Genomic DNA, 27,334 nt, shown 5'->3' with positions numbered 1-27,334 from the left:
CCAACTCAGCTGTGGTCACAAAGTGGATGCGTGGTCAAGGCAAGGCTGTGGAGCCCCAGTAGACCATGTGTCGTCTTTATAGCAAATGGTTCACACGTTAGCAAGCTGTCACCGGCCCATTCCATGCTTAAAAGCCATTATAGATTGGTTTTGAATGTCATGGTCTTTCGTTTCCTTTTTCTTTTGACTTGATCTATTTGTAGTAGCTCTTCCTGGAGAAGCACTGGGTTAGTCCCTTGTCAATGAGTCATGTTTGGATAATAGGAACTACATTCAGTTCATGGACAGGGCACATGGCAGTTGTGAAAAACCAAGGCTAATAAGCACAAATCATATTTTATTTAGGACCAAGCTCTTATTTAACAGATTCAAAAATACTTTTGAAAACCACCTTTGCCTAAGCTGTATGAGATGTTTCTGTTAATTAATGGAGCCCGCCAGTTCGCCAAATGCTGTGTGATCCCCTCAGCAGCATAGATGAACCTGCAGGTCCCCTCCTGGGTGTCCTTTCAGGGCTGACCTCAGAAGCCTGACCCTAAAGCTTCATCTTGCCTGTTACCTGTGGCACCCTAGACTATCTCCAGTGATGAGAAATTTCCCAAACAAAGAAAAGGGAAGAACATTAATGGCATTAAGAGTTTTGTAAAACGTGCATATCAAGCCTTTCAGCTTATTTGGCATTGCAAACCTATCTTTTTAAACAAAAAAAAAAAAAAAAAAAAAAAAAAAAAAGCCAAAGGTGTCTAACAAAGAAAGAAAGAATCTTCCTAAGGGGAAGGTTCCAAGAAACTACATAAGCACGCCCTTTGTGTGAGATCCAATCAGCAGAGAGCGGCTGAGAGAGCGGAGGCCTGGGGTTCAGCCACCTGGGCTCCTTTCCTAGCCTCAGAACCCACAGCAGGGCAGGCAGAAGCCAGGGACCTTCAGCGAAGGGGGTGATAAGCCACTGTCATGATTGCAGAGTGATTCTATATGGGAAATATCTCAGGTTTTATTAACTACAAAATGAGTACAAATTAAAACGATAGGACAAATGGGTATGATGGCAAGCTGCAGGCTTTTTTCTGCTCTGAGATTAACTGCCTATTTTTCAACTGTTGGCTTTAGCGTTTCACCACCGCCTTCCATAACTACTGTGTACAAGTATAAAATGAGTAATATTTAAAATAATGTTTAACATAATATAATTGGCCGGGTGCGGTGGCTCACGCCTGTAATCCCAGCACTTTGGGAGGCCGAGGTGGACAGATTATGAGGTCAGGAGATCAAGACCATCCTGGCTAACATGGTGAAACCCCGTCTCTACTAAAAAATACAAAAAATTAGCCGGGTGTGGTGGCGGCGCCTGTAGTCCCAGCTACTCGGGAGACTGAGGCAGGAGAATGGTGTGAACCCGGGAACCGGAGCTTGCAGTGAGCCGAGATTGCGCCACTGCACTCCAGCCTTGGCGACAGATTGAGACTCCGTCTCAAAAAAATACAAAAAACAAACAAAAAAAATTATACAAATAATTTCAGTTTAAATGCATATCCCTTATTATGCAGAGTTGTTTAACAGCTCCGTGCTTTGACGGAGTGCTCTGTTGACACAGTGTCGATCTTTGGTGCTATATTATCTAGATTTTTAGCGCATCTCTTCCTAACATAGCGTGTCACCTTACTAAACAGTAAACTGTGAGGTCTGGGACTCCACACACACTGTTCCCTCAATTTCAATCTTTACTTCTTTATCAAGACAGAGGCATGTTAAAAGCAGGCAAGACCCTAAGAAGTAAGATCACGGTGACGTATTCCTTCATTTTTCTTAGAAATCAGAATGAGATCCAACAGAAACAATAACAATTGTTTACAGAAGTTTTATAAGAAATGCGGTAGGTTGAGATCCATTCCCTTCTCCCTGGATCACGCCCACCTATGGAGGGGCCGGGAGAGAAGGGAACACCCAGACGCATTCTTCATGAAAAGGTGGGAGTCTGTGGATCAGGAAACCGAGCGGGGGCAGAGGGGCCTGAGAGTGTGGCGTCTCCGAGGGAGGCCTGTGTGGGTCGATTCCAGCACCCTGTGTGGATGCCGAGCTGCTTCAGCGTCTTACGATCTGGGCTCCAGCTAGGGCATAAAACAGTAGGACTCTGTGGATCAAATTCAATTTTGCCAACATTATTGAGTGCTCATTATGTTCCAGGCAATGAATGAAGCACTAGGGATACTATTATGAATAAGGCTCATTCTGCTTGGAACTTTGAGAAATGTATACGGCTGAAGGACAGGAACATAAACAACCATGACAAATGGCAGAGCATGACAAGCCTTTGGGAGGTATCCCACAGGGTGATAAGGATTCAAAGAAGGATAAACTGTTCTCAGGGTGGGAAAGGGAGCAGCATGGGCTTGATGCAGAAGGGTGCATTTGAGGCAAGTCTTAGAGTTGAACAGGAGTTGGAGAGACGGAAGGGTATAGGCAAATTCCCAGTAACGTGCCCGTGAACACATACAAGATGGAAATATTGGTGCCAAACGGGGACAGGTGCACTCAACTGCTTAGACAGTGGGGCTGTCTAGAGGATTTGGGGCAGGGGAGTCACACAGCCAGAGCTGAGTTCAAGGGGCTTGACTGAGCACATGTGCAGAATAATCAGAAAGCCACAAGACATGCAGACAGCTCTGGTGCCATCATTTAAAAATACGTTCCTGGAGAAGGTAGAGACAGCTGACAGAGAGAAGAAACTGTGCCGATAGAAGGGCCTGCAGAGTTTCACCATGGGAGGGCAGAGGCACAAGGAGAAGCTGTGGTCAGAGAAGCTTCATGACCACAAAGCCTGATGACCACAGGGTGGGCAGAGCTGCTTAGAGAATGGGAGGGTGAGGAGGGCTGGCCAGGGGATGCGGCCTTGGCCTGGTTGCCTCTGATGGGCTTCGTCACACGGCTGCGCTGAGAGCTCATCTGTCAGATAATAACCAGCGCTTGTTCCTCCAACATTTACACCAGGTTATACTGTAGATGATTATTTTACTAATTAATTCCTTTCCCAATTAAACCCTTGTATTCATCATCTATTTCTGTGTAACAAATTATACCAGTACTCAGTTGCCTAAAATATCTCATTTAGTATCTCACAGTGTCTGTGGGTTTGGGATTCAGGCCTGGCTGGGCTGGATCCTCCCTTGCAGGGTCTCCCACAGGCTACAGCCCATGGTCACTTGGGACCTCAGTCCTCTCGGGGTTCCAGCAGGCCGATCGCCTCCTGGTTTCTGCAGCGACTGTTGCCAGGACTCGGTTCCTCTGAGACTGTGAACGTAGGTGCTGCCCCTTGCTGGCCGCTGGCTGAGGAGCCCTCTCCACTCCTAGCCCAGGGCCAGTCAAAGCAAACACAAGGGGTAGTGGGGTGAGGACCTGCAGGGGAGCTCTCAGTGTTTTCTAACCTGATCATGGGAGGGACATCCCATCGCTTGTTGGTGTATCCTGTTTTTCACACACAAGGCAGTCGTCCAGTTACACCGAAGAGAGGCATGACCAGGAGGTGGCGTGAGCAGGAACTCTGGAAGAGCTGCCTGCTCCCTTCTTTAGGGAGCTGAATTTTCCGTTCCTTGTTAGCCTTCTCAATCTATACTAAAATGAGTATAGGAAGTCATCAGCACATCAGTTTATTGATGGAGTGGTCTCCCTCCCCTCCAAGCTCTTTTATTTCCCCAGTTTCCTGCGCACATCCCTGGCCCCAGTGCCAATTATTTTTTCTCTTCCGATCAGTCCTGCTCCTCTCCAAAATGTCGAATTTCCCAGTCCTTTTCCTTGTTGCTGGTCTGAAAAAAATTGTGAGATTCCGGATTCTGGTTAAACCAGTTTCCTATAGAGTGAACCACCTTGCAGGAAAGGTGGCTTGCAGTGGCAGTGGATAGGCTTTTGGCCACTGTGACCTGATTAATTCAGTCACTTCAGACTGTGCCGTAGATGAGCTCCTCGGCCCTGCAGGCCTGTGTTGGTCCCACCTGGATAAAGGTGAAGACAGCTGTGATGGTGGGACTGTCGGATCTCTGCTCATCGGGGCCATTCCTGTGCATGTGCAGGGCATCCTGCTGCCAGCCGTATTGTGTATCAGGAAATGTAACTGATTGGCACCACTCATCAACCACCTGATTGCTACCCAGGGCAAGAGCTGAGTGGGGGATTTGTATCCACGAGTGAGCACAGGTGTAAAGCATTGAGAAAAGCCACAGCACTTAAGAAGGGCAGGTATTTCTTCAAAGCAAAAGTATTCCAACTGGCTTAGAGTGCATTGCATTTAAAACCAGTGAAGACACCTTCCACATAGTCCCCAGCAGTGACATTGGCAGCTTTCTAGGTGTGTCAAGCTCACAGCTTGTGTGCGCCGGTCTCTGGGTTCTCATGATGACTCACGTTTCAGGGACCATGCTGAGGAATCACAGTATCCCTCCCATTCATTTCCGGCCCCTTGAGCTGCCTCTTGATTGGGGAGAGAGAGTGGGGTTGGCTGACAAGATGCCAGCTTCCGCCTGATGTTCTTCTGCTCTAGTCAGCCATGAGGTTTGGGCGATGAGGAAATTGCTTAGGGAGGTGGGCTATGGTGTTTGTGCTGGCCAGCATATCTGAAAGCCACTGATTTTATTCCTAATCATGCAATAGTCTTCCCTTTACTACTGGGGAAACTTCAAAGAGGTTGTCTTGTTTTCTGAAGGGTTTGTGTGTGTGTGTGTGTGTGTGTATACATATATTTATATATTTTTAATATATTTATATATATTTATATGTATATTTTTATATATTTATATTTTTATATATGTATATTTATATATATTTATATGTATATTTATATATTATATATTTATATTTATATGTATATTTATATATTATATACAATATATAATATATAACATATATAAATATATATTTATGTATAAATATAAATATATATATTTATGTATATATAAAATATATTTTTATGTATAATAATATATTATATATTTCTATATTATATATTTTTTATATATATAATATATATATCTCCCCAGTAAGAAGCTGTGCTATGTGAACAGCATTCTGATAAAATTCCAGTGCATTACTTCTGGAACTCTGTCCCCTCACTAATGTGGCTACTGATTTTTGAGTTCCCATAAAGCATTTTCACATGATGGTTCTATTATTATAAATGTTACAAAGTTATACGCCACATTTGGAGAAAAAAACAAACATTCTCAACTCATGGCCATGGAATGCCAGTCAGAGCCTCTGATGTGTGGCTTGGCTTAAGGCATGTGACAACTGCCCTTGTCACCTACAACTGCATCACTTGCTCACGTAAAACTTGAAGAAACGAGACACTTTTTCAGTGACTGTGAAAAAAATTAACAAATGAATTTGACTTAACTTTTATGGTACTAAAGTTCTCCATAACTTCAATGTTAGTTCAGTCCCCACATCGACATTTCCTTTGAAAGCTTGAGTGACTGAACCAAGCCTGTACATCTCAGTTTCTTCGTTTGTAAAACTGGCCCAAGTGTTTCCGTAGCATTCTCTGTAATGCCGCCTTATGCTGTACACCCATGAGCTCTTTGTGTATGTATATAGTATGGTGTAGACAGCGGTAGATCCTTTCAACAGCCCTGTTGATGGATGCTGTCATTCTATCAGCCTTTTTGATCCTCATTCCAGTTATGCTTTAAAACAAACTAAGGTAACCAGGTGTGGTGGCTCACGCCTGTAATCCCAGCACTTTGGGAGGCTGAGGCAGACAGATCACGTCAGGAGTTCGAGACCAGCCTGACCAACGTGGTGAAACCCTGTCTCTACTAAAAAACATATAAAAATAGCCAAATGTGGCATCACACACCTGTAATCCCAGCTACTCAGGAGACTGAGGCAGGAGAATAGCTTGAACCCGGGAGGCGGAGGTTGCAGTGAGCCAAGATTGCACCACTATACTCCAGCCTGGGCGATAGAGTGAGACTCCATCTCTAAATAGATAAATAAATATAAATAAACAAACTAAGGAATGAAGAGATTAACAAGAATAACCTCTGGGACTTGACTTGCAGTTTCCTGCATTTTTTTCCAGAGATCTTTGCAAATGAAGCAGGACAGATTTTCAATACACGCTTGTAAACAATTGAATGACATGATGAATGAGTTGGCAACTTAATGAATAGATGTTCTAGCAAATGGCTAGCAGGAAGCAACAGAATAGAGTACATTAATTTAATTTGAGCACCATTTGGCCCTCAAGTTCCACCATGGGAGAGTCCATGCTGAGTCCCTTAGTAGTCCTATCAGTACCATTGAGAAAGCAATTTGGTCAGGCATGCAGGATTTCTCAGGGAGGAGCATTTGCCGAGAGGGAAGTAGGAATCCAGAACTGCCACCCACTCCTGGAACATTTATACAGCCATTAATAAATTTTACAAACTAAAACTGAAGACGCAACTAACAGGAGAGAGGGCCTATTTTCCCTTTGCTCTTTCTATAGTAGAAGTCCATATTTTTACCCTTGATTGAGAATTATCTTACATATTATAAAATTCACCCGTTTAAAGTTCATAATTCAATGATTTTTGGTATATCCTTTTATCTATGTGGCTATCACCCTATTCCAATTTTAGAACCTCTTCAACACTCCAAAAAGAGACCATGGACCCATTAGTGGTCATCCTTGATTCTGCCCTCCCAGCAGCCCTTGACAGTTACAATCCACTTTCTGTCTCTGTGAATTTGCCTGTTCTGGACATTTTACATAAATAGAATCAAACAATATGAGGGGTTTTGTTGTGACTGGCTTCTTTCATTTAGCAAAATGTCCCTGTAGACATATCTTCATTATCTTAGATAGGAGTGAAGTTGCTACGTCACATGTTAAAGTTTTGTTTTGCATTTTGAGAAATTGCCAAAATTTTTGTCAAAGTACCTGCAATATTTTATATTCCTACTTGCAGTGTATGAAAGTTCCAGTTTCTCCACATCCTCATCAACATTTGTTCCTTTCTTTTCTTTCTTCTTTTATTTTCCTTTTTTGCAATAGCCACCCTAGTAAATATGAAGAGGTACCTATTGTGGTTTTTATTTGCACTTCCCAGATGACACACTGGCAAATGATGTTCAGCATCTTTTCATGAGATTATTGTCCATTTGTAGATTTTCTTTGGGAAAATGTCTATCCAAATCATTTGGACATTATTAAATTGTATTGTCTTTTCTTATTGCATAGTAAGGATTATTTGCATATTATGCATGCAAGTCCCAAGTAATATATGTAATTTGTAAATATTTGTTCTTGTTCTTTTTGTTGTTTCTCCACTTTCATGATGATGGCCTTTGTCAGATCAACTTTTTAGTTTTGATGAAGCTAAACTTATGGGTTTTTTTCTTTTATCCCTTGCATTTTTGGTGGTGTATTTAGGATGCCATCACCTAACCCAAGGACACAAAGACTTACTGATAGGTTTTCTTCTAGAGGTTACATAGTTTTAACTTCTATCTTTAGGCCTTTGATACATTTTGAGTCCATTTTTGTTTATGGTGTGATACATGTCCAACTTTACCCATTTGTATGTGGATACCCAGTTGTTCCAACACCATTCATTAAAAAGACTTGATTTCCCCCATTAAATTGTTCTGAAACCCTTGTCAAAAATCAGTTGTCAATAGTGAGATGGTTTATTTTTAGACTCCCCATTCTATTTCATTGATCAGTATCCATCCTTATGCTGGTACTATCTTCTCTCAGTTACTGTAGTTTGTTTATTTATTTATTCTCTTATTTGTTTATTTGTAGTAGATTTTTAAAATCCAGAAGACTAATTCCTAAAACTATTTTTTTATTCAAGATTTGTTTTCTTATATTGGGTCCTTTCATTGCCATGTAAATTTTAAAATCAACTTAAAAATTTCATTGAAATATACTACTTAGAATTTGGATCTGTGGATCAATTTGAGAAGTGTCGCTACCTTAATAACGTTAAATATTCTGATCTGTGAACACGTCTTTCCATTTATTTCAATCTTTAATTTCTTAAAACAATATTATATAGCTTTTAGTATACATGTCTTGAACCTCTTTTGTTAAATTTATTTCCAGGTGTTTTATTCTTTATGTCAATTTTATTAATGAGCTTGTTTTCTATTTTTTATTTTCGTATTTTTTGTTCTAGTTGTTTTAGTCCATTTGACATACTAGAGCAAAACGTCATAAACTGCGTGGCTTATGAAAAACAGAAAGGTATTTTGCACAGTTCTGGAGGCTGGAAGTCCAAGATCAAGACACCAGATTATTGGGTGTGTGGTGAAGGCTCATTTTCTCATAGGCAGGCATTTGTCTTCTTGCTGCATCCTTACGTGGTGGAAGGGGCAAGCAAGCTTTCTAAGGCTACTTTATATGGGCTCCACCCTCATGACATAATCACCTTCCAAGGACCCCAACCCATAATACCATTACCTTGGGGGTTAGAATTTCAACATACGAATTTGGGGAAACACAAACATTTAAATCATATAATTAATATGCAAAATACAATTGATTATGCTGTACCGATATTTTACCCTGCAAATGGGCTGAACTAATTTGTTAGTTCTAATAGTTTTATCTATTAATGCATGTGGGATATTGATGTCTCCAGTTTTTTTTTTTTTTATGGGTTTGGCCTTTCTAATTTTTTTTTAATTTATTTATTATTATTATACTTTAAGTTGTAGGGTACATGTGCATAACGTGCAGGTTTGTTACATATGTATACTTGTGCCATGTTGGTGTGCTGCACGTCTCCAGTTATTTTTATTGACTGTCTATCCCCTTAATTTTATCAGAATTTGTTTCAAGTATTTTGGAGCTGTACTGTTAGATGCATATATGTTTATAATTGTTATGTCTTCTTGACTCATTGAACCTCTTCTCATCATAAAATGTCCTTTTTTGCACCTAATTTTTAAACATTGTCTTCAGTCTTTTGTGTCTGATATTAGTACAGTCACTTCAGCTCTCTTTTGGTTATTGCTTGCATGGAATATTTTTCCATGCTTTTACTTTCAAATTATTTGTGGCTTCAAATTCAAAGTGCATTTTTTAGAGACCATTTAATTGAATCATGTTTGTTTGTTTGTTTGTTTCAAATCTATTCTCTGCCTTTTGATTGGGATGTTTAATCAATTTCTATTTAATGTAATTATTGATATGGTAATTTTACACCTACAGTTATGCAATTTATTTTCTATATATCTTGTCTTTTTTATTCCTCTATTTCCCTATTTTTGCCATATTCTTGTTAAAAATATTTTTCCCAGTATACTTTTTTAGTTCCTTTGTTGTTTCTTTTAATAATTTTAATTGTTTTCTCTCAATTTCCCTGGAAATTACAATTAGCTGTTAACTTGAAGCAATCTAGTTCAGACTAATACTAACTTTGTTTCAAACATAGATAAAAACTTAGTTACCATATTCTTCCATTTCTTCCACCAATTTTGTGCTATTATTGCTATAAAACTTTTTATTTATACCTTATAAGCTGTTAGCACAGTTTTATAATTATTGATTTCTGTTGATGTCTTTTAAAATGTATAGAAGAACAAAAACGTTACAAATGATATGCTTATACCATCTTTTATAACATCTATGCAGTTATCTTCACCGTTGCTCTGTATTTCTTCATGTGGTTTTGTGTGTCCTTTCATTTCAGCATGACGGGCTCCCTTTAGTATTTCATATACGACAGGTCTTCTAGCAATACATTCTCTGTTTTTGTTTATCTTGGAATGTTTTAATATTTTTAAGAGTTTAGCTAAATAGAGAACTTTATTGATAGCCTTTCAACTCTTTGAAGATGTCATCACATTGCTTTCTATTCTCCATAGTTGCTGATGAAAAGTCAAGTAGTAATTTTATTGACTCTGCCTTGTAGTCACTTCAGCTCTCTTTTAGTTATTGCTTGCATGGAATATTTTTCCACGTTTTCACTTTCGAATTATTTGTGGCTTTGAATTCAAAGTGCATTTTGTAGAGACCATTTAATTGAATCATGCCTGTTTGTTTCAAATCTATTCTCTGTCTTTTTATTTTGCAGCTTTCAAAAAATTTTTTACCTTTGACTTTTGTTAATTTGATCCTGATATATCTACGTGTAGATCCATTTATGTGTATTTTATGTTGAATTCATTGAACTCTTTAATTATGTGTTAATATATTTCATCAATTTGGAAAGCTTTCAGCCAATATTTCTTCAAATATTTTTGTCCCCCTTTTTCTTCTCTTCTGAATTTCTCATTCTGTGTATATTGATAGAATTAGTGGTGCCCCAGAGATCTGTAAGGCTATCTTCATTTCTATTCTTTTGTTTTCTCTGTCTCTGAGACTAAATAGTCTCTATTAGCCTATTTTTAAGTTTTGAATTATTTTTTCTTAAGGGTCAAATTTGTTATTGAGCTTCTCTAATGTAATTATTATTTCAGTTACGGAATATTTCAACTCCAGAATATTTATTTGGTTATTTATTTTACAATATCTATTTCTGTATTGAAATCCTCTACTTGGCGAGACAAAATTGTCACAATTCCCTTGAATTTTTCAAACAATTTTCTTTAGTTATTTAAATATATTTATAATAATTGGTTTAAAGTCTTCACCAAGTCCCAAATCTGAGCCCTTTCAGGGACATTTTCTGTTAACTTTTTTCTCTTGTATGTGTGTCATACTTTCCTGTTTCTTTATATCTCTTATAATTTTTGTAATGGCAACTGGAAATTTTTAGGTAATATAGCAATTCTGGTATCAGATTCTTACATCCCCCAAGACTTGCTGTTGTTGCTAGATTTTTATTGCTACTAGTTTAGTTTTATTTTCCTTGTTGCTTCTTATTTGTTTAGTAACTTTCCTGGTATAATTCTGGAGATTTTGACTATTGTGCATTGTTTGGCTACTGATTCCTCTGCTACCTTTTTCTTTTTCTTTCAAGTTCTTGGAGCTTGTAGTTTGTCTGTTTATTGGTTAGTTTTTAAGGCCTGGCTTTGTAAGTATTATGCCTGGGTCAGGATAAGTTAGTGGTCAGCCAATGAATAGCCAGAGGATTTTATTAAATGCCTTTCCTGAACAGCTTCTACCATCTGCCAAGGGGATCTATGTGAGAAGGCATTGCCTTAAACTCCTGGCCCTTTCTAGGAGGCCTTAACTTTTAATCCATGCTTGTAAAGAGCCTTGGGGTCACCCAGGAATGAATGCATGATGACTTTCTTTTCCTGTCTTTCCTGGACATGCACACAGCCCTGTAGATTCCCAAGAGTATGACAGAGCTTTCCAAAGTTCCCTGTGGTTGTCTATATTATCTAGGATTTCTTTATTCAACTTCCAGCCAGGCTTCTTTTGTCCCAGCTGAAATCACAGCCCTGGGCAGCTGGGATGCTGCCAGCAGTTTGCCATTGTCTCCATGATTCCCTGAAGGTAAGTTTCTCCCTCACTACTGTGCCCACAGAGTCAAGATTTCCTAAGAGCTGCAATTTCAGATAAAATATTGACTGTGCTCTGAGGACAGTGCTTTTAATGGAACTCCAAAACCCGTCAATTCTTTTTCTTGTTTTCAATGTCACCGGCTTTTAGCTGGGATGAAGAGGGGGATGGGAATGGCCCCAAATTAAAAAGTCACACTCATCATTATCTCAAAATCCAGTACTTTCCAGTTTCTCTTGGGTGAATAATTTTCATTTTAATCTGTGGCTTCAGTTAATTGTCATATTCTGAAGTCATTGATTTTATTGTTTTGCCAACCCATAAGCTTTTTTAATGCTCCAGATTTTCATGACTTTTAACAATGTAATTCATAATATACTTCAGCCGCCTTTAAACCATATGTAGTTGAATAGCATAATCTTATTCAGCCAAGCTTTGTTCATCCCTCCTCCAGTGATTCTTACAGTTTGAAACTCACAGTTCAGTACTTAAGATGACATGTGGCCTTACATACCTGTCAAATTGTGATAGACCTCAGTCTTCCATCTCCCTACCAGAATGAACATTCCTCAAAACCTCTGGTTCATCTTAGAGTCTTTTCTTACTTCCACAGCCTCAGATGACAACTCTTAACCTAGGGCCCCCTGATGAGTGTGAATTTGCTGGAGGACATGCACATGGTGAGGGTGTCAGATGTGTGTGGTACGTCTTCCCCTCATCAAGAGGAATCATAGCTTCGTCACATTTTCAGAAAAAAGACAGACCCACAAAAGGGTAGAGTACTCTCTAAGAACTTCTATCGCAAGGAAAAATAATCCTTTCTTTATATTTCCTCTGCCCCAAAAAGACCGATCACCATGTCATCTGATAAACAGCCTGTTGCCTGCGTTCTCCGTTCCCTCTGCTTCTTTCTGCACTTTGCATTAAGGCTTCTCTCCTGAAATGCTCTCTGTCCAGTGGAGTGGTTGAGAGTGTGACTTGACTCCCGGGTTTGAAACCCAGCTCTGCCACTTACTACCTGTGGGATTGTGAATGTGTTTCTTCACTTCAGAGTGCCTTATGTATGTATGTGTAAGCTTGTGATTGGTTGTGATTCATCTATAAGGATAGTAACTACTGGTGCTTCAAAGGGGTTGTTGTAAAGATTACATAAGATAGTACCTATCACAAAATGAGCCCTCAGTAAATGTGAGCTTTTATTATTACATCGTTTCAGTGCTCAGGTCTCCGAATGTCCTGAACAAACCCCTGCATGCGATCAAAAGTTAACAGACTGACTCCTAATGTTCTTCTTCAACTGAGTATTTTTTGTCCATCAAAACCATCTCTTATTCTTTTGGGCTGTTTTCATCTCAGTCTAGAAGACTGGATTGTTTAATCTATGGTCATTTTAGCTCATTTCCACCTCTCTAGCCTTGTTCAGTGTACTCTTTCTTGCTGTATTGACACCATATTTATTTTTTGCTTTTAACCATATCCCATTGGGTGTGAATTTCTTCAAGCCTTAACTCATATTTTTTTAATCTCCCAAATGGTCTTCATTTAACTGGTGTTTCAATTCTGTAAATTGGTATCTTTTTCTCTGGAGTTACCTACAATTTATTGTACTTACCACTCCTTTTGTAATGCACTACTTTGGTAAAGGTACAAGCATGTCTAACGTGTGTCACACTAAGCTCAGACTCGCAGCAGGTGTGTTAAGGCAGCCAGTCAGTTTGGTTAGAAAACTTCAGTAGAGTGTCTTTTCTATTGATTAAGACTGACTAGGCACACTTTAAAGGGACAAATACAACTTTTGTGTGAAACCAAAAATAAGAGTGGCATGTTTTTTAAAAATAGGTTAGAAAAAGGATCTTTAACTGACCCAGGCTCTAGAAGGTAGAAATTTCTCTATCACTGCCCATAGAAACATTTTCTAATAATCCACACAAGTGAAATTATTAAACAATTGATTTATTTTATTTACGTTTTTATTAACATTTTCAATAGAACACAGCTCAATAAACATTCATTGAGTGATTTCCTCTTGCTAGGCCTTGTGCCTCCTGTGGAGAATGTAAAGTGACCATATACAGGGCCTCGAGAGTCTTGTCAGTGAGACAGGCAATTCCTGCAGAAGGCAGGTGTACAGTAAGCCAGGAGGCCAGAGTGCTGAAGGTGGAGAAAAGCAAGAGCTGAGGTTCTTGCCCGCAGCCCATGAGGAACAGGGAGAAAGTTAGATGGCCTTCCTTGGAAATGGACGGACACCTAAGCTAAGTGTTGAAGAATATGTCAGATATCGGGAGGGAGAACGAACACTCCAAGAGGAAGTCAAACGTGGACATGAGGGCGAAGGGAGCATCACAACACAGAACATGCAGGGGCTCCTTACAAGTGGGAGCCACCCACATACAGCACCCAAGATACGCCCTGGCAGGACATGGAGGTGGGAGAATGCCTGCAGTCACACAGCGAGAAACTTGGACTAGGAGCCGAGGACCTTAAATTTATTTCTTCTGCAGTCAGTGGGAACCTGGTAACGGTCTGTAAGTGAGGAGAGATTTCATCCTAATGTTGATGCCTCTCCCTTCCCTGTAGGAGAGACAGGAGAGCTTCTGTAGTTCCACCAGCGTTAGGATGAAGTCTCTCCATTAGGATCAACATCAGGATGAAGTCTCTTCATTAGGATGAAGTCATCTTACTGCACTGCTCTTACAGTGAGAGATACAGCAGGCCGGGGAGCGATTAGGTGGCCCTTCTTCTAGTTGAGAGAAACTGGGGAGCAGGACTAAGGCAGTGATGGGGGGATGGGAGATGAGACGGTGTAGAAATATAAATAGGAGAGTGAGGGACGGGGAAGAAAGATTCATCTGGAATGTTGCCATGGACTCAACGTCCTCTAAAAATCCTTATGTTAATATCCTAACCTGTAAGGTAATGGTATTAGGAAGTTGGGCGTTTGAAATGATTAAGGCATGAGAGTAATGCCCTTATGAATGTCATTAGTGCCCCAAAGAGCTCCCTCCCTGCTTCTGTTGTGGGAAGACACTGTCTACAAACCAAAACAGGCCCTCAGCAGACACCAAACCTGCCCAAACCTTGGTCTTGGAGTTTGCGTTAGTCCATTTTCACACTTCCTGAGACTGGATAATTTATAAAGGAAAGAGGTTTTAATTGACTCACAGTTCCACATGGCTGAGGAAGCTTCAGCAAACTTACAATCATGGCAGATGGTAAAGGGCAGCAAGCACCTTCTTCACAGGCCAGTAGGAGAGAGAAGGATGAGTAGGAACTTACAAACACTTATAAAACCATCCGATCTTGCAAGAACTCACTCGCTAGCATGAGAACAACACTGGGGACACCGTCCCCATGATCCACCGCTTCCCCCCAGGTTCCTCCCTCAACACCTAGGGATTACAATTGGAGACTGGATTTGCACGGGGATGCAGAGCCAAACCATATGAGACTTCCAGCCTCCAGAACTGTGAGAAATAAACTCTGTTATTTGTAAGCTACCAAGGTTAATGCTATTTTGTTATAGCAACCTGAATGGACTAAGACAAACATCTCCTGCATTTTTCCTGGCAGAATTGAGGACAGGAAGATGATTCTGAGTGATGGGGCAGTGGGTAATGATTTGCTCAGGTCTAAACATGGAACCTCTGAGGTGGCTGTAAGACTTTCTAGTAGATTATTTTAGACATTTGGGTTCACAAATATGAAATTCATTGAAGTGTTCAGCATACATTTAAGAATTTCCAGCACATAGGTGGTAGGCAAAATCCCACAAAGTGGTACTGTTTCCAAGAGAGACTGATAGTGGCTTAGAAAGACAGTAAAACGTCGGAGAACAACAGCTTTCAAGAGCCCACCAAAGACATAAAGACAAGGGCTCTGCCTTAGGGGTCAGCAGCGGGCAGCTTTCAAAGCCTGGGTCATTTGAATCACTGGGCTCCTCTTTTAAGGGAAGCTTGACACGGAGTCTTTTTTGAGGATGATGTCATGACATAGAACCTAAATGTTAAAAATCTATATTTACAATTCCATATATTTATCTTCCTGCCACAAGTCTCCACCTGGATGTTCCAGATTTATCTCAAAATCAAATTGTGCCAAACTAAAATCCACTCTCCCTCCTTGCCCGCAGCTCTTCAATGCCTCTGGTCTCTGTACACCTCTGTTCTCAGGCCCGAGCCTGGTTTTAGATCACTATCACCTCATGGCTGGGTGGCTGCAGTAGCCTCGTAATTAGTTTGCCTTCTTCTAGACATCATTCCCCTTATCAATTCCCCCATTCCAGCCAAAGTTATTTTTTTTAAATGCAAATTATATTACCTATCCTTCCATACTTTAAAATCTGTCATGGCCTGACTTTCATTAGGACAAAGTTCAAGTGTTCCTTCCCACCAATTTATTTTTGGCTATTCCTACTTTCCTCTTATGTCTCAGTGTCAGTGTTAATTTTTATGAGAGACATGTCAGGATTTGTTGAATGCATGGTGTACATGACACAATAAACATATGTCCATATTCCTCTCATCAGTGCCCCCTCAAACTGAGAACTCTGTCTTTCCAAGGCAGGTCCATGATCCTGAGCTTACCTGTATTGTTAGGATGTTTGTCATATTGTATGGTACTTATCCATTTGTTTGTCAATATCACACCCCAGACAGTAAACTTGGTGAGTACAGAGTCACACTTTGTTTCCTCTTTCTTCCCCCCGTGCTGAGCTCGTAGTAGAACACACAAATATTTGGTGGATATTTGACCAAATTAATGAATCAGTGATGATTAAACATTATCCTAATCTAATTATTAATGGAGGTCTGCACATTTTTATTAACCAATAGCTCATATTACTATGGTCATTTTAAGATAATAGAACTACATTTCTTTATAACCTTTCAGAACTCCAAATTGGCTTTTCCCCAATTAGTCAGGATTTATGAGGCTTTATTACATATTAACATTTTTTACTTCCATGGCATAAATCAGAAAGCCCCCCAGCGGGCCAGGATTTATCTGTACATTGCATTCTACAGCACCATTCCCTTTTGTTTTTTAGACTTCACCCCATATCCTCTTTCCCCACTATTTTTAACACAACTACTAGGATAATCATTCTTACTTTGTATTTGTATCATTTCATTCTTTCTAAGGTATTTTCATAATTTTTGTCTCATTTTATCTTCAAAATTGGTCATTAGGAATGCAGGTGTATAGCCACTTCCTACCTACAAATATTCAAATGGATATTAAATGACTTTTCCAAGGACACTCAAATAAGTAATGATTCACATGGAGCCAATATTGATGTCCTGGGCTCAGTCCAGTCACAGCCCTTTGTCTTTTTCTTAAAATGAATATTTACATCAGTAATCTTTTTACTTATTATCAAGTGAATAAATTTTTATAACTGATGTTGCCTGCTTTAATATTTTGAGTTTGACAGACATGTCAGGATTTGTTGAATGCTTGGTGTACATGACACAATAAACATATGTCCAGACAAACACAGTTGTCAGTTCATCTTGCTCACCAGGGTAAAGCGAGTTGGGTCAACATCAACTCTCAAAAAGAGATTGCAGCAAAAGTGAAATCTCAGTATCAAGCTGGAAGGAACTTGTTTAGAAGTTCTTCCGTGTCCTGTCATTGCTTTGGACACTCAATCATCTGCAGTCAGGCTGTGAGCTGAGGGGCAAGATTAGCTTCCTCCACCCCGAGTGACCCCACAGCACAGAGCCTCCACGTGGGGTGAGAGGTGGTGTTGTAACACAGGTTAGACAGTTGGATGGACAGACAAACGGCAGGCTGATGGCAAAATGGAAATGTGGGGTAGATCACCTTAACAGGAAATGTGAACTTTCCTTTTGCAAAAAAGTGGGTAAGAATGATAAATTTACTATTACAGCTAATCTCTCTTACTCAAATTAGGTTTTTCCTATGTTTTGGGGGTGTAGTAGAGATGGAACAGCAAAAAAGGATCAGGTCGATTTTTGTTTTATTTTCCCTCAGCTTAATGACAAATAAAAACTGAATACATTTATGATGTACAATGTGGTGGTATCTCATTGTGGTTTTGATTTGCCTTTCTCTAATGACCAGTGATGATGAGCTTTTTTTCATATGTTTGTTGGCTATATAAGTGACTTCTTTTGAAAATAACTTTAAAAAAATTTACAAGAAAAAACCAACCCCATCAAAAAGTGGATGAAGGATATGAACAGACACTTTTCAAAAGAAGACATTTATGCATCCAACGAACATATGAAAATAAAGCTCATCATCACTGGTCATTAGAAAAAGGCAAATCAAAACCACAATGAGATACTATCTTAAGCCAGTTAGAATGATGATCAGTAAAAGGTCAGGAAACCACAGATGCTAGAGAGGATGTGGAGAAACAGGAATGCTTTTACACCGTTGATGGGAGTGTAAATTAGTTCAACCATTATGGAAGACAGTGTGGTGATTCCTCAAGGATCTAGAACTAGAAATACCATTTGAGCCAGCAATCCCATTATTGGGTATATACCCAAAGGATTATAATCTCTGTATCTACTAAATCTCTGTATTCTACTATAAAGACACATGCATACCTACGTTTATTGTGGCACTATTCACAATAGCAAAGACTTGGCACCAACCCAGATGCCCATCAGTGATAGACTGGGGGAAGAAAATGTGGCACATATACACCATGGAATACTGTGCAGCCATAAAAAAGGATGAGTTCATGTCCTTTGAAGGGACATTGATGAAGCTGGAAACCATCATTCTCAGCAAACTAACACAAGAACAGAAAATCAATCACTGCATGTTCTTACTCACAAGTGGGAGTTGAACAATGAGAACACATGGACACAGAGAGGAGAACATCACACACCAAGGCCTGTTGGGGTGTGGGGGCTAGGGGAGGGATAGCATTAGGAGAAATACCTAATGTAGATGATGGGTTGACGGGTGCAGCAAACCACCATGGCACATGTATGCCTATGTAACAAACCTGTACATTCTGCACATGTACCCCCAAAACTTAAAGCATAATAAAAGAAAAAAAAAATTATTGCCCAGACAAATGTCAAGGAGTTTTCTCCTTATGTGTTTTTCTAAAAGTTTTACTCTGCAGTCCCAGGCTTAAATCTGCCACAATCCCAGGCTAACCCCAATAGCCACAGACTCCAGACACCTGTGGCCTCAGATAAGATGAATTTTAAATTCAGATTCATAGAGAGAAATGTCCTTATCCTAGTTACCAAGGAAAGGTAATAATAGTTAAGTAACTGTAACTTTCCCCTCCCTTTCTCCCCCACACACTTGCAAGTATACACATTTTTAAAAAAAAGCCAGTATTACTATTGGATAATTAAAATAAAATCATAATTTTTATCTTTAGATTATTTTCATATGATTTTATGTCATTATAGGTGAGGGAAATACTATTATCTTTCAGATATTTTCCTTAAGGTAAATTGTTTAGCAATATGTCTATTTACAAAGTGAGCAATACATTACATCTATATTTATTGAGGATTTAAATGATGGCATTTCAGAATTTTAGCTAATGTGAAATATGCAGGAAAGGTGGTTTACTCTCTTCCCATGAATTCTTTGCAAGAAGCCAGTTGTGAACTGGAAGGTACCTGGCCTGGGTGTCAGGACAGGGAGGGCCTGGGGTCTCGTCTTACCTTGGCTGACCTGCTCTGTGACCTCATCCCAGTTTGTCTATGCACTGACTGTGCTTTCCTGGAGAACCCTTCAGCCACTGCAACCTCGGACTCTCCTTTCTGCTGGGGGAAGCCCTCTGTGGAAATGTGTGCAAGTGGGGCTCTGCTGGCTGGGGTAGCAGCTCCTCATGTGCTCAGCTCACCCCCACATTCTCCCTGGGTGGCTTCTAAAGTGTCTCCTCCAAACCCCTGGGACATCAGCAATCACCATGTAAAGTTCACTGGACCAGAAGATTCCTCAGGTTCCTTCACCTGTCAGCAGGCACCAACACCATTATCTTGATAGGAAATTAAACATCTAAGATGTTGTCACTTTTTATATCTCCAACATTTGGTATTGTCAGATTTCAAAAATATTGTAATTGAATGGTAGGGGAACAGTATCTTATCCGGACTTACTTTCCATTTATCTGACAAATAACTGTTGATTATTTTTCCATACACTCGTGGTGTACGTGTTCCCTCTTGTGAAATGCTTAACATTTTCTGCACTATCTTTTATTGTGTTGAGTATGCTTTTATTTATTTTTAATGCTTTATATGTTCTTCACATAAATCAAAAATATATCTTCTCCCAGATTATAACTTGACCTTCCACTTTCCTTAAGATGTCTTTTGATGAACAAATTTGTAATATTAATATTTTTTAATTAATTCATCTTTTATAATCAATGCTATGGGGGTCCTGTTTATTTTTCCTTACTCCAACGCCTAAGTACATATTAATCTATGTTTTTTAGGAAGAGTCTGACTTTAGTTTTATGTTTTTGTTTTTGTACAGACAGGATCTCACTACATTACCCAGGTTGGTATCAAACTCCTGGGCTCAAACAATCCTTCTGCCTTGGCCTCCCAAAGGGCTGGAATTACAGGCTTGAGCCACTGTGCCTAGACTTGAGGCTTAGTTTTTGATATTTAACTCCTTAATCCATCTTAAGTTTTCTTTGCATATGATGTGAGAATACAGCTTCATCTTTTGTCGGTAATCATTTTTTCATTCAATTTGTTAAGGAATATATATATTTTTTAACTTGTGGCATACCTTCTCTATTCCAAAGTCTCCTCATGCAATATTCATAGGCCTGTTGACAGATTTTTTATTCTATTTTATAGATTGATTTCTGTATCCCAAGCCAATACCACATGGATTTAATTACTATAGCTTCAGAATAATTCTTAAGGTCAGGTAGAACAACCCCCCTTTCCTGATTCTCCTTTTTACAAATGTTGGAGATATTCCCAACCCTTTACTTCTCCATGTATACTTATCAAGTTCCTTATAAATCTCATTTGATATTTTGATTGAAATCGCACTATTAATTTGGAGAAGAATTGAGACCGTTACCGCATTAAGTTTTCCTAATCACGATGTGATTTATCTCTCTGTTGATTCAGGCCTCCTTTAACATTTCTTAATAAAGTTTTGTGACTTTCCCTGTAGAGGCATCACACATCTTTTCTTAATGTATTACTGGCTTTGTATTTTCTGAACGGATGTAAATGCTTTTCTGAATGGCTCCTCTGCAATGACACTGACTCACCCTGACTGCCAAGGCTTCCTGAGCTCCACCATCTGGTCCAGATATTTCTTGGTCAGTTCTTCTGAGGACATGATGGAGAAAAGCAAGGACTGGACAGTGGCAACTTTTCTCCTTTCCCCCATGCTTGCAAGGGGCAGCCACCTGCCCCTGACCAGGTCACCTCTCATTCCTCTCCATGCCCCACCCTTGTTTTCTTCATTTCTTGGCATTGCCCCCATAGCCTCTCCTGGAATTGGTCTTGCTGTAGAGTAAGTAGTTTGTAGGTCAGAGCTTTGGTGAGAATGAGAAACAAATAATATTTAAATTCACAGAAAATGTACAGAGAATATTTATGAGCCATGCTATTTTAATGACGAGGAAAGTGAGGTTCACAAAGGCCAAGCGAGTGTCTGTGATCACACTGCGGGGAAGGGGGCTGTTCTTGAGGGTCTGTGTTCCTGAGATGGACATGCCAGGGGTTCCTGCCTCACTGGAAGTTGTGCTGAGGTTTACAAGAATTAATCTTTATAAAGTTCTTGGAACACACCTGGTGCACAGCAAGAACATATGAACTTTTCCGTTATCATTACCGTTTGTGCAGCTCTTGTTTAATAAGAGAAGTAGGATGTGGATCTAACCTAACATGAGATTTAATTCTGGTGCCGCATTAGAAGAAGTTTAAAGTGTTTGATATGTAAAGATGATAGATCACCTTTTTTGGAAATTGAAAGAAGGTATTTGAGCTGGGCTTTTTTAAATGAATAAAATTTAAACATTTAGTGGGAAGGGCTGGTGTGAAAAACATCATGAGGCAAGGAGACAGGAAGACACACTTTTTTTTTGCAAAAAGATAAATCATTCCTGGAAAACATCAGAATTTTAGTTTTCTTACTGTTATTTTATGCCTAATTTCTTCTTTCTGCTTTAACTTCCAACTTTGGTTCTAGATGCTGTGTGTGTGTGTGTGTGTGCGTGTGTGTGTGTGTGTGTTTGTGTGTGTGTGTGTGTGTGTGTGTAAGAGAGAGACCGATATGCCCTAGGAAATTATTACGTTCCAAAATTAGCAGCATTTTTATAAGTTAATTAAAAAGTGTCATCTGCTCTGAGTAGGTAAAAAATGCACAGGATCATATTGGAATGGGAGGCATTCTCTCATGATATATTGGAATGGGAGGCAGCATGGAGACACTCTGCTGTTCTAGGTGCAAACTCATTGCAAGGAAGCAAGACGCTCGCTGAGAGGTGCGGGGTGGACATGAGCTCCCTTTGTAGAATCTTACAGGACACCATGCCGGGTTACTGAGGCTGGTAATTTCAAGTTAAGGGAGGGTGATTAAAATGGCTACTCGGGATGAAGAGTTTAAAATGATGAGGAGTTTGAGGCAGGTGATCAATTTAATCAAAGTGCAATTGCTTTGGGAAGGACTGCCTCTTTCAAAGGATTAATGCATACAGCAAGGTGAGGGAGGAGATGTGCTGTCAAGGTTTTTATATTGCTATAAATTCTAACTTTGAATATATTTGTGACTTTGTAGCCATTAATTTTGGGTATTATAACTATTTTAAAATTTTTGTTAATGTTTGATTTGAATAGTATAGCTATGACTATACAACTATAATGTGATGAAGTTTTAGGAGTACACTTGATTTTTTTTGTTTTTTTTTTTTCTTTTTTTGAAACAGGGTCTTGCCCTGTAGCCCAGGCTGGAGTGCAGTGGCACTATCATGGCTCACTGCAGCCTCAAAAATCTTCTGGGCCCAAGCTACACTCCTACCTCAGTGTCTTAAGTAGCTGGGACCACAGGCGTGTGCCAACAAGCCTGGCTACCATTTTTATTTTTCTAAGGATGGCCTCTCCCTATGTTTCCCAGGCTGATCTCCAACTCTTGGTCTCAAGTGATCTTCCCAACTTAGCCTCTCAAAATCCTGGGATTTCAGACAGGCATAAGAGTCACTGCACCTGGTCATACACTCATTTCTTAATTTTGGCTTTATTGCATCTAAACACCAAAATACTTTAATCAGGAACCATTTCATATTTCATAATGAAAATAAATGAGGAAAAGTTATTTCATTGAAAATTTTACTTTCCAACAAGCTTCTCTGAAATGTATTTATTTCACTAAAGTAGAGATATCTTTTTCTACATTAATCCTATTAGATATGTTATATGTTTCATAATATTGTCAATGATTTCGTCTAAACAATTTAAGATTGTTAAGAACTTATATTGTCTGTAATTCAGAATTTTATAGATTATTGCCCTGAAAAAAAACACAAAAAACTCCCCGAGCAATATCTTAAAGTCTCCTCTCTGTAAACAGATACTTTTAGTCTCCCTGAAGGAGGTGATGATAATTATGTCCTTGACGTGTTCATCCTGGGAAACCTACACCGTATCTACATTTCAGGATGTCAGAGTGCTTCCCTCCATCTGATCTTCTTGAAAATTTCACTTCCCCACGTTCTCCTGGACAACTTCTATCCTGTTAACAACTGGAAATCATCAAACCTTGCTGTGATGGTGTGGACTCCATTTCACCTGCTGTGAACTCCATTTCACCTGCTGTGAGGACACCGGCTCCCAAGCAGGGGACTCAGGGGGTCTGAAGCTAGGACTTGAGCTGGCCCCAACTCACCAAGTCTAGGCACTGACCTTATGTTTGCCCCGAGTAGCTTCTGAGAATGAAGAGGAATAATGTGAAGTCTGCCCATCATAGGTGGTTTCAGACTTGCCATATTCTATAGCCCCTTTTTCTGGGCTTCTCCCCTCCTCAGTTCTGCTGTCAACACTTAAAGAACCCAGATATCACTTGTGCGTCTAAAGAGCTTAGTTTTAAATAATGGGTATTAAACAACTGTTTGGTGAAGGCTCTCTACGTTAAATTTTTAGAGATTCTTATGTGCCTGATCTCATGGCATGAGTATCTAGTGTTAACATCTTTAGTGTAGATAGCCTCAAGCAAGGAGACCTGTAGAGATATGTGAGGAATTATCAAGCAAATGTGGATTTTTTGTTTGTTTTGTTTTGTTTTTTTGAGACGGAGTTTAGCTCTTGTCACCCAGACTGGAGTGCAATGGCACAATCTCAGCTCACTGCAACCTCCACCTCCCAGGTTCAAGCGATTCTCCTGCCTCAGCCTCCTGAGTAGCTGGGATTGCAGGCGCGTGTCACCACCTCCAGCTAATTCTTATATTTTTTAGTAGAGAGCATTTCATCATGTTGGCCAGGCTGGTCTCAAACTCCTGGCTGCAGGTGATCCAGCAGCTTTGGCCTTTCAAAGTTCTGGGATTACAGGCATGAGCCACTGTGCCTGGTCGTGTTCTTTTTTTTTAAATCCAGGTTCACGTCATCTGGCTCAGAATCCAGTTCTTTCCATGCTCTCGGGGCACGGACACCCCCAGTCAGGAGCCCAGGCAAAGCACACAAAGCCCCCCACAGGTCAGAAGACCCTGCCCATGTGAAAAGTGTTTCCAAGAGGCTTTCTAATGCTGCCCTGTTAAATATGAACAGCTAATGAAGATCTCTAGATGTTCATGCAAGCCCTCTAATATAAAGAGGACCCAAACAAACAAACAAAAAAGAAGAAAATAAAGACTGTTCAAGAGAAACAAAGAAGCTATCACTGCCTTTGTCTGAGTCACAGGAGGGAAACTACATTGGGTTTGCTGAACGGGAACACATTTAATTTTAAGTAGAAAAAGAAGAAGATGATGAGTTGAATAACTAAGAGATCACTTAGAAATTTAAAGATGAGTGTTGAAATTTTAAAAAGTCTCACAAGAGAGATGAGAAGGTACAGTAGAGGAAATCTGATTACAACAAAATGGCGAAGGGATGGAAAATAAGATTAGAGGGTCTGTCCAGCTCCCACAGGACCAGTGGTTGAATCATGTAAGTTCCAGAAAGAGATCAGAGAAAATGGAGAGAAAACAACCACTGAAGAAAGCAGGGAAGACAATGACCCTGGAAAAGCTGCAGGATACATCACATGGGAGAAAACAGATCTACACACCCCCTCATTCTGGGGAAATACTAAAACACTAGAAGCAAAGAGAAAATCATGACTCTGGGCATGGGGGTCTAGGGGAAAGGATTCGAAGAATCTTCAAGAGGTAAGAAGATGAGGGAGGAACACCATCAGACCTCCAGAGAAGTTATTTCTCATCTAGACTGTATTACTCAGACAAATATTAGTTGGGTGTCAAGACAAAAATAGACATTTTAACATTTAGGAATCATTAAAAATCTCCCAACAACCTTTCCATAGGAAACTATGGGATTACGTCTTCCACCAAAAACAAACAAACAAAAAACCAACAAGTAAATCAAGACAGAGGAAGACAGGGATGCAGCAAAGAGAGAGAGATTACAAGAGATGGGGCAGGGACCTGGTGATGGCCAAGGGGCATCATTACAGCCCCAGCTTTCAAGAGAACCAGTGTGGACCAGGCCAGATGAGAGGACACAGATGACTCCCTGAGACTTTACGCAGGACACCAAATTGATAACTAAGCTGTTCTTCCCTAAGAAGAAGATATGATGTAATTGAGAATTTAGGATAGAGTCATGAAAGGTACATAGGAGACCATGTGTGTGTACGGACACAATTATATCAATTGCAGGGTAGAAATATTGTGCTGATAAGGAACATAGCATTAACGTGTGGTTCATCTGGCAATAGTCTCTCTGTAGTTATGACAGTAAAGCATTGCCTAATAATCTCATGCCTTGCCTAGTACAACAATGCTGGGGGCAGAAACTGTGAGAAGAGCTTGGGCGTGGAGTGCGTTAGCATACCTCCCAGTTCCCCTAGACAGGACGTGGAAGTTTAGTGGTTCACGGTGGGAAACCACGCAGCCGCCCGTGGTAGAGACGTATTCATGTAGGGTCTGAAGGCAAATGCCAAAAGAAATGGCTAGAAGCATTGAAAGTTTTCCCTCTGGGGAGCTGGAAGTAAGACAGGGGTGGTATGTGGGGAACACTGTTTTTGTAATGAGCCATGTAAAGGTATTTTACCCCTAAACCATGCGTGTGTATGAGGTTGATGAGAACACACGTCACCTTTTCAAAGACCTTTTCTTCCTGTTGTTCATTGTGATGGCTCACAGTTGCAGCCTGTCAGACCACAAGCAATCTGGAGCTGGTCTGCACAATCTCTCAGGGTCTAGGATGAAGAATTTCCCGGAATCCAGATATCTCAGGTGCATTGGGTGACAGGGAGCTGAAGCGAAAGACAGCGCAGTTATGTGTTTCATCTTAGGAAAGACGACATCAAAGTTCTTCAGCATCCTTCATCCCTCTCTCCCTCTGGTAATAAACAGATTTGGTAACTGACAAAATGCTCCTTTCCTGACATTGACAAATTCCCTGGGGTTCTCAAGGTTGTTGCAAGGGGGTCTGTGTGAACAAAGGCGCTAAACACAGCTGTTTCAACTTCTATATTTAAAACTGAATAGCATAAATATAGTTTTCATTACAAATAGAACCGCTTAGAGGGGCTCCAAATGGGACTCTAGCTTGCCAGCAGCTCTGGCAGTCACCGGAGGTTAAGCCCCTGTGCTGGCAACCCTGTGACTCAGCTCTGCACCCCTCAGTCACTGTGGCCCCCTCAGCCAGGCTGCAGGGTCCACAGCTCCCTAATGCTGGGCCGTGGAGGAGTTAAGCCACACATTCACAATGAGCCACTAGTGAAAACAAGAAGTGTAAGGAACCCTGAGAATAAAATACAAACTAGCAAGGACCAAATGTGCCTCAAAATGACCTGTACCCACTCTCTAAGTCACATCTATTAATCAAAACCCTCCCACTGCCGATCACTCTCTCTCTGATTCTTTAAATGTTAAAAGGAAAAACAATTTACAGTAAAATGTACAACCAAATTAGCTTTTTTATATATTAAGAATAAAAATAACTGTTTATAATATATTATATATGGAGAAGTGCTTACAAATGTCAGACTGGAATGCTGCCTTCTACCTCATCATTTGGCAATAAACTTAAAAACCAAAAAACAAAGGAGAAAGGAAGGAGAGAGAGAGAGAAAAGAGGAAAGGAAAGGAAGAGAAGAATAGAGGGAGGTAGACAGGAAGTGGGCAAGGAAGGGAGGGAGGGAAAAAGGAAAGGAGGGAAGAGAAGGGGAGGGGAGGGGAGAGGAGAGGAGGGAAACAGGGAGGGAGAGAGACAGTGAGGGAAGAAAGGAGAGAAAAAGTGAATAAACAAGTTTGGCTTTCTTTAGCCTCAAATGCAAAAATTTCAAACAGAAGGTCATTTTATGCCTACTTTTCATTACAGGATATATCATTAAATTTCAATCTGTCTCTTAATATATAATCTGTCTAAATAACTAAACATAAAGTAATAGATCATTCTTGAATTTTTGGACAAATAATGATTTTTTATTCACTACATAATTAACTTAAAATAAATTAAACACCAAGTACCCTTGTTAAAGGGGGAAAGTAAAAACATTTTTCATATATCATGAATATTAATAATAATAAAGTTAAAATGAATTTTATAATACAGCTATGAATAATTCATTGATCTACAACTGAGTTTTTACAGTCACTTGTTTGTCCTATATGATATGACAATGAAGAAATGGCCCAAGTTCCTGAGAAAGGGACCCTACGGCCCCAAACTAAAGAACAGGGAGAGTGTCACCCTGAAG

The 27,334-nt window shown here is 39.9% G+C and overlaps 1 protein-coding gene across 30 annotated transcripts in view; it reads left to right on the top strand.

Annotated features, from left to right (window-relative positions):
- Positions 1–27,334, top strand: part of LOC105497564 (myelin transcription factor 1 like) — a 533,126-nt gene that overhangs the window by 236,606 nt on the left and 269,186 nt on the right. The gene's annotated exons all lie outside the window — the stretch shown is intronic.

The sequence above is a fragment of the Macaca nemestrina genome, chromosome 13 (genome assembly GCF_043159975.1).
Source record: "Macaca nemestrina isolate mMacNem1 chromosome 13, mMacNem.hap1, whole genome shotgun sequence".
In the NCBI taxonomy this organism is placed as follows: Eukaryota; Metazoa; Chordata; class Mammalia; order Primates; family Cercopithecidae; genus Macaca; species Macaca nemestrina.
Note: the sequence above shows the minus strand (reverse complement) of the source record. Positions and strands in the feature narration are given on the sequence as shown.